The following is a 9,195-nucleotide window of genomic DNA, read 5'->3' on the forward strand; positions in this document are numbered from 1 at the left end:
GTTGTAACCGACATTTATTCATATAAGCTAGACTTAAGTTGATATTTGGAGCACTATATTATGTAACAAAACTGGTATCATTCTTGTTAGAGCAAAGCCGTAAACAGCAACACACAAAACTGTATTTTGTCATCCATTCTGTTATTAAATGTTGATTCAGGACAAGCATGTTGTTTGAAAACAACAAATAAATTACATAATCTTTACTAGTTAGTTTAAACATATTTTATTGTTCAAAAATGACAAATGGATTAGACACAAGTTTTTCAACTTAGTAACGTCTTCTCCATCTTTACTGAAACTACACCTATTTATACAACATTTGTTAAAGATGATATAATTTTTTTTCCTTATTGGTTGTTCTATATATTTCGCTTAACCTCTGGGTTCTTTATAAATTTTATGTAGTATAAGTGTATCTGGATTCTGAAGAGAACGTGTTGTTATGAACATCTAAGATTAAGAACTCGCATTATCAATGGACCTAGCACATTAAATCAAATATTTGCCACTGGACGTTTATCAAACAACAATTTAAAACTATTGAGTACATTAATTTAAAAAAAAATGTTTGTTTAAAGAGTTTGTTTAAGATGCAAATATGTTTTCTCGTACCTCTGATTCTAATCAGAACCGTTTCATTTATGGCAAGACGTATACGGTATTCCCCAAAAATGTCGGAATATTCCACATAGCTTCGGAATGCTTAAGATCATGTGTATTTTCAAAAATAGGTAATAACTAATCAAAAATAAAATCATAACCGACAATTTTCAATCAGAAATTAGTTCCAAGAGATAATATGTCTTGTCTTTCTTCTTTTTTATTTACCAGTATCAGTGATAACACTGAATTAATCAACCCAAACGACAGAGAATACTATTCATTTTCGATAAATGTCATAAGATTAATCAAACTGAGAAAGAAGACGAGATCTTGAGGAAAAGTTAATGATGTTTACTTGGTGACGTGCTGGAAAAATTGGACAACAATGCTACAAAATTACGATTTGTACTGTAATAAGCAACTTGCATGAGGTGCCGTATTGTTATGTGTTCATATTTCAATATCCCTTAATGAAACGCATTTGACATCATCGGATTTTACAAACACGAAATGTTCCCTTCATTTTTAGATCTTTTGTGATGTTACACATGGGATATAGGGTTTTTCGGCTTAAAGACGAACACGTGAAATTGAAATTGATTTAAGCGGAAATTAATTTTGTTCAAAGCTTAGAATTGGAGTGACTATTGCTTCCGATGTAATTGCATTTTAATCCTAAACTGACGAGAAATAAGATAGGATTTATTGAAAATACAAATTAGAAAATTCATCTGTTTTCTATAAAATAATATGTTGGTAGAAACCGTTGCATATTTATTGTTAGAGTGATGAGTTTATTAGACAATGGTAGTGATTTAGCTTTACCAAAGAAAAGCATTTGTAATAAGAAACTAACAAAAGAAATATATAGTTCCTTTCTTTATTTGTCTCCAGAAAATGAAGAAATTTGTAATATTTGAATTGTTTCTAGATGATGATAGTCATAATATGTATTAACAAGATATAATAACGATACAAGGATAAAGCTTAGAAACTGGGAAATAATAAGCAGCAAATTCAAATCTTTGGTTTTATAATCGAGACCATGTTCTCCTGGTGGTACTAAAAACAAGTTACCACGATAATACCGATGCGGTTTGGTAATGTACTCTGGAATTTGTAGTTGACAAAACGTTTTAAAGTTATGAAGTAAAATGTTCTCCATGTTTTACTGCCCTTGCACTCTTGCTGGCTCTGATGTCCGATTTCGTAGTATTAGCATATAAAATAATTGATTTACAACATTTTACTTCGGATTTTCAATTTCAAGTTTGTTTTTTTCTCTCTCTCAAGGAGTTGAGCACATATGGTGAATACGATTATGTTTGGTACCTTGGGATCTTGTATAACTACCATTGGATCGGTGCATTTGGTAATGCATTGCAACTCCCCATAGGTATCAATAGCTCATTAATCAATTATTTTGTAATGGCATTAGAATGACCTACCCGAGAAGTTTTAAGAAGAACTGTAAAACTCTTTTCAAAATGTAAAATGGGTTAAACGACAATACTAGTCAATAAAAGAAACGACACAAGTCAATGTATTTTCCATTTATATGAAATTGCATACACTGTAAATATATTTGAATACTTAATTCTCATTTTTGAAATTAAATGCCGACTTTTGTCATCACTTTTCCGCAACATAAATTTGACCCCTGTGTTCAATAACTCGGTATTTTCATATTTTCCAATTTTGTCACATTCTTTTAATCATATGCATTTGCTTTTGTAAATGCATGTGTTTCTTTGGATAATTGAACAGTTTTTCCTTTTTATTATATTGAATGATAAATTGGAGTTCAAACTTGTGTATCATTTCTTTTGTTGACTAGGATATAAATCACATTTGTTCATGTGGTTGTTCTACAAGTGTCCTTTTTTGTTGGGTTTTAGTTTGTTTGTTTGATGTCCTTTAACTTGTTACTTTTATTATTTCAATAATTTCATTACGAGTGTATCATATATGGATAAACTTGGCTCATTTTAAAAGCATTAATTTAACAAACGATGTGCACATTTCGAAACTCATTTCAGGGCAGTGGTGTTCGTTTTTTTTAACATCCCCTAAAATGCTTTATACTTGAATATAGAGTTTTTGCGAAATTTATACTGTTTCCATTTATTGAACATATCCAAATGTAACCTTTTATATTCTAGTTGTTTTTCTCTGTAATTGTAATTTGCTCAATTTGGAAACCAAATAATGAAACGCTTGTCAGGACTTTGTCCTACCTTTGCGTTACAAATCAGAATTTTTTTTTAACGATTAACTTGGATTATATGCTATTTATAACGATACAATAAACTAGAAGCACAAACAATTCTAGAACACTTAACATATTGACCGTCTGAGAAGTCCATCTTTGTATGATTTTACTTTTACAAATATCAATCAGAAAATTTAGTCTAAATCCTTAGATCTTCATTTGTTTATTTATTAAAAAATTACGACAACAGTTTGGATGGCAATGCGACAATGAATTAAGAATCGACATGACTGGAAGGATTATAAGCATTGTCTTTATGAACTATTTGTAGTTGTATCATTTTGTTGTAACACACCACTATACCACATATTGTCGGCAGATTGATGTTTAATACATGTGAGAAGCCTCGCCACATACCTGCCTGTCGTAAGTCAGAGACTCTCGTCATGTGGTTATCGTTGGATTCGTTAACATTTGATTTCAATTGACTTTAATTTGCCCTATGTTGTCTCTTTGTTTCGTTAATTAAAGTGTAATACTTGCAGCTGGGTGATAAGATTCTATAAAACATTACTTATAACTCTAGTTTTTAACCAAGAAGACATAAATGCAACGCCTACATCAAATATAGAAATACAAATATTCAATATAATTATTGTTTTGAAAATTAAATGTAAATCTCTTATTGATTTTAACATATTTGAAAAAAATAATTTAAATAATTATTACTTTCTACAAAGGAAAATAGCACGTTTTCTCGTCCATTGTTTGAATTGGAATAATATAACATGCTTAGAATTTCATTATGATACTTGTATACATAAAAGTTCCATGTCCTTTTCAACGATTTTATAATTATAGTTTACTCAACACAAACAAAATGTGAGAAGAACATGATATGATTACTCCGACAATTCAAATTTGAAGAGCATTTTGATTACCCTTTCTGTTTTAAAGAATAACATGTAATAGTTTTTGTTTATCTCCATCGAACAGCTCCTCTAATATCGACTGAATTCAGGGTTTTCCGATTAATTGTCAATCTCGGAATCCATGAAAAAACACTCGAGACTGATGAATTTCAACGTCAACAACGTATGGGATCTGCAGATAGGACACGGTTAATAGAATTTGGAAAAGGTGATATCGACTTTAAATGTATTTCTGTTAATACCAATGATGTTACGGAAGTACCACTGAAGTGAGACTTCATCATTTGTTGTAATATCACACTTTGATCTTTTTTTTTTGTTAGATTAATTGCAATTCAATTTATTTTTATTTCTGTTGTTGTTTATAAAGCAGGTACCAAATCAATAGATAAACGGACATTTTCGTTTTGTAAAGCCACTCAATAACTTTTGTCGTAAAATTACTCTTTATTTTTTTTAAAGGCAACAACTAAAAATGTTTAAAAATTCTTTCATATAATATGATATGGTGCTAGTTTAGAAATACCATATGCTGTATTTGTGTTGGAATAGAAATCCTTATTAGTAATTATTTCATTCGGAATAAATTTTGCTGAGGAAATTCTACCCACCACAATGATTTTTTGGTTAATGAATCTCGAAAGTTGACTAGGTATATAGTTTCCTTGTCACCTTCGTTTCTTACAAGAAAAAAATAACCCCATAAAAATAGATTACAGCGACATGTATACATAAAAGTGGACATACTCTGTCAAGTCCTTTGGTATTTACAGTAGTGAGGTCAACCTGACGTACAACCCTTTTAACATTAATAAATGATATCAGCAAAGTAAAGCATTAGTGGATGTTCTTATATCTCTGTGTTATTGGTTTTTTTTTAATATTTAGACACTTATAACTATCTGGACAACCATTATGCATTTTTTTTATCTCCAAAAGAGGGACGAAAGATACCAAAGGGACAGTCAAACTCATAAATCGAAAATAAACTGACAACGCACGCCATGGCTAAAAATTTAAAAGACAGACAGACAAACAATAATACACATGACACAACATAGAAAACTAAAGAATACGCAACACGAACCCCACCAAAAACTAGGGGTGATCTCAGGTGCTCCGGAAGGGTAAGCAGATCCTGCTCTACATGTGGCACCCGTCGTGTTGCTCATGTTATAATAAATCCGGTAAATAGTCTAATTCGGTAGGTCACATTCACGAAAGGGAAGTGTAGTTACGACGTAAGGAACATACCCGATATCATTTGTGAAACGGCTATTCCATAGCGGTCAACTAACTCGTGATGGCGTCCGTAAAATTTACGAAGTGATGATTTCAACTTCACCATTTGGAACTCTTGATTTAATAGCTTCCTCGTGAGCAGCAACCCTCTATCAAGAAAATCATGATAGGAAATGCAAGCACCGGAATATCGTATCAAATGGGAGATATATTCCCCGTATGCAGGTGCTGCTGGAATGAAAAGTTCACAATTGGAAAGATGAAATCATCTCTGTTGTCGTAAAGTTTTGTTTTCAACCGACCCTCAAATTGATACGATATTTTCAAACTGGCGTTTCCTTTCGTGTCAGGATCTCCGGGATAGTGGCTCACTGCCTACAAGGAAGCTATTGAAATAAGGATTCTTTTGGTTAATTTAAAGTCATCCCTAGACTCGTTTTACAGGCACGATTATGAGATGGTTGACTGTTATGACCAGGACTATCCGTTTACAGATGACAATGGCTTTATTCCAATTATCGTTGCAGTTCAGTCGTCTTTTTTCCTCGGTTTTTGAAATAATGAGACCTCGAACGAGACTTACCATCGACTTTATACTTACTATATGACACAACTATGGAGCAGGATTTGCCTCCCCTATCTAAGTTTCTTGGTCTTCTCTTCTAATCACGAGTTTTGATGCTACCTTTGGTATCTCAGTCTGCCTATTTTTTATAACGTGTAATGTTAAATGAACACATGACTTACATATACAGTTTGATGCTGGTAATGCCTAATGATTTATTTGATTCTTCAAAACCCCCAATAAATCCTAATGCCTTTTGATATATTCCAGGAAAGCTAGCAGTTAGATATTTGTTAGAAAGATACTGGTAATGTACAGAAATTTCATTTTTGAACAATGATAAATCTATAGGATGCTTTTAAAGCCTTTCGTCGACATGGAATAGCATTAGCACTTCTTAAGTAATTTATTTTTATCCATGACGAACATAATAGTTATTTACAGCCAAATGCCATTACGTTCAAAGCGGAGATCGCTAATGTTTTAATGAACAGCAAGGATCCTACATTATGTTTCATTAATTTCGATTATTTCTGCCTGACGGCTTTATTATATTTACCTTTAAGAAGATTATTCACAAATAATGAAATAAAAGGCGAGGTGGCCTTTTATTCAGGTATATACAATAGAGATCTATGTTGTTGTCGCAGAAATCTATAATTTGATAAAAATTCTCTGATTCTAGCGCAGTGTAATACAAGACATTCGACGGATTAACCAACAGCCCAGATTGTACTCGATTACACAGGACTGTTTTCTGTGATATGTGTTCATTGAAAAATGAGAGTTCATATGATATTAGAAATGAAATCGAAGAACCACTTCAAAAGTTTAAATAAATCGGTGTCGGCAGTATTATTAATACTACGAATTGTAAAACGTTTGAAATGCGTCTATCATGCCTTTAGATGTACTGTTCTGGCAGAACCCTTTAGTTTTTTAATATATATCTGTTCATCCATAAAAATGTGTTGTTGTGTTATTTAATATACCGTTTAACTTTGTGCCTAATGTGACGGATTGCCATTATTCAACTAGATCTTAGTTTTAATTTCTTATTTATTCTTTTTTTTTAACTCTCAATACCTTGGTTGTTAAGGTTGTTTCTGCTTGTGCCATACGCCTGAAGTAAAACTATCTTGTATGCACGTAATTTTCATCTGATCAAACCGGTTTGAAAATATCTCGCTGCATCCCGAAGCTGGATAGTTATCTTAATTTGACGCCTCATTAACTTGCATCAGCAAAGCACTTATATAATTATTGATGCCTTATTTGATGCCATCACAGTATGTTTTGTTCCATTAAAAGTAGCCTCTGGTTACAGTGAAGAAGAAAACAGAACAATTACTGCCTTTTTTATAGTTAAAATTAAGAAGATGTGGTATGATTGCAAGGGAAACAATTCTACACCACAGACCAAATGACGTGAAAGTAACAGATTTTTCACATAAGAAAATAGTTGAATTAAATGTTTTTGAAGAGTAAAAAAACTCTTTGGTGTTTGAGATAAATTACATGCTTTTGAAGATGTTTTTCATTCAGTTGATAGTTTTGGCGTTTCAACTCTTTACAAGTTACACTTACACACAATGTTATCAAGCAAAAAAAATCTTACTTATTTAAACGTTGCAAATCTGAATGCAAATGCATTTGCTGTAACTCATATAAAGCTTTCTTCTCTAACGAGAAAGGTAAATATGCTTGATATACTCACGGAAGTTGCGATGACATGAATAATTCGGTAAATGATCTCCTTAACAAGATTTGTGTAAATTTTGGAAATACAATTTATCAACAGGTTTTATGTATTCCTTTGGGTCCAATTATTTACAACTTACAACTCCCGTAAGTGCTATAAATAGCATACGGCGTGAATGGAAGCCTTCCATCTGAGTCTGTCTGCTTGTTGTTGTGCTTCTGCCCATCTCCTCCATCCAAATTCTGTCCTTTCTTTGTTTACAATTCGTCTCCAAGTTTCCTTTCCTTCCTCTTCCTTCATTTCTCTTTTCTGGTGGTGTCATTGCATTGGTCCTTCCTCAGGATGTGACCTATCCAAATCCATCTCCTTGTCTTAATGGTGTTGGTCATACTGCACATGTTGGCCCTTTGCAGCAGTGCTGCGTTGGAAATCATTGTTCTACGTAAGTTCCTGGTGTTAAAGGTGTCAAGTCTGTCTACATTTCTCTTGCTTATCTTCCAAGATTTTGGCCCTCAAACAACGATGCTATTACATTGTTTTTATAAATTTTCGTTATTGTGTTACTACTGTATCTGTTTGATGTCCATATTTTCTTAACTTATAGTATGCTGCTCTTGCTTTGCTTTTGTTATTCTAGTCCTCATGTCGGCTCTTGCATTGCCGCTGGTATCTATAACCGCTCCAAGTGAAGCTGTCTACCATCTCTTTTTCATCGTTGTCTATACACACATTAATTTTCTTTTTTCAAATCCAGTTGTTTTAGCTATCTTTTGTATATCATCTGTTTTGGCTTGCAATTGTGTTCTTGTTGCTGACAGGAGAGCAATATCATCTGCAAGATATTCTTATACCCCTAGTCTTCCCCAGTTGAAACCTCGCCTTTTCTGTGTTGTTTGTTACATTATCCAGTCTATAACCAGTAAGAATCCAGACCTTTAAAAGTTTACTTTTATAGATTGGACTTCTCTCATTGGCACTCATACCACATCTTTTTATATTTATTACACATCCTTGCCTGAATCCGGATTTAATGTGGAACCATTCCGAATGTTTACCCTCATGTTCGACTACACAACTGAAGTGATCATAAAATACTTGCATCATACATCCATATTATTTTACCTGGAATTCCATAGTTAGCCATGATCTTTAATTTAAATTTCTCGATGGATAGTGTCAAACTTTCTTATGGTAACAATTGCTCAGCTTTAATAGCAGAATTGTTCTAGTACTGTTATGAATTATACTGTATGGCCGAGTTCAGTAAACACTCGTCTAAATTCCAATTGATTGATAAATTCAACAAAACTTATCGTTATTTTTATGATATATGTTCGTTAAATAATAAAGAGTTCTGTAAATATAGTAAATATAATGCCGAAATGTACCCAAAATAACTTTAATCAAATACTTCTAATATAAACAGAAATAATTGTTCTTTCGAAGATTTTTCTTCGTTATCAAATCAAATATGGCCGTATTTTCACCTCAAAAACTACTCTGTGTACAGACTTACCTGTGCTGTTCGGAAAGTTTTAATGTCTAGCATCCACTAAATATATAAAAGTTAAATGCATTTTGTGTTTAAGAAAGATATAATCTTTCTTGGTTTTTGATGGGCATTTTTTTTCCTTTCTGCAGAAGGTGTAAAAATAAACAAACACCTGAATTACTTTGATACTGTCCACTCACTGACTCAGATAAACTCTTTAACTCACCTATAGTTGTGAAGATACCTGTTGTCCATGTCAATTAAGGACAATCAAAACAATACAAACCGGTTTTTTACCTGAGGGAGCATCTCATAGTTGTACCACAACTTAGTTAATTTTCACACCTTTTGCATGAAGGAAAAAAAATGCCCATCAAAATCCAAAAGAGATTTTATCTTTCTGAAACACAAAATGCATTTAAATTTATTCTATCTAGTGGATGC

Source organism: Mytilus edulis, chromosome 5 (assembly GCF_963676685.1).
Source record: "Mytilus edulis chromosome 5, xbMytEdul2.2, whole genome shotgun sequence".
Taxonomy (NCBI): domain Eukaryota; kingdom Metazoa; phylum Mollusca; class Bivalvia; order Mytilida; family Mytilidae; genus Mytilus; species Mytilus edulis.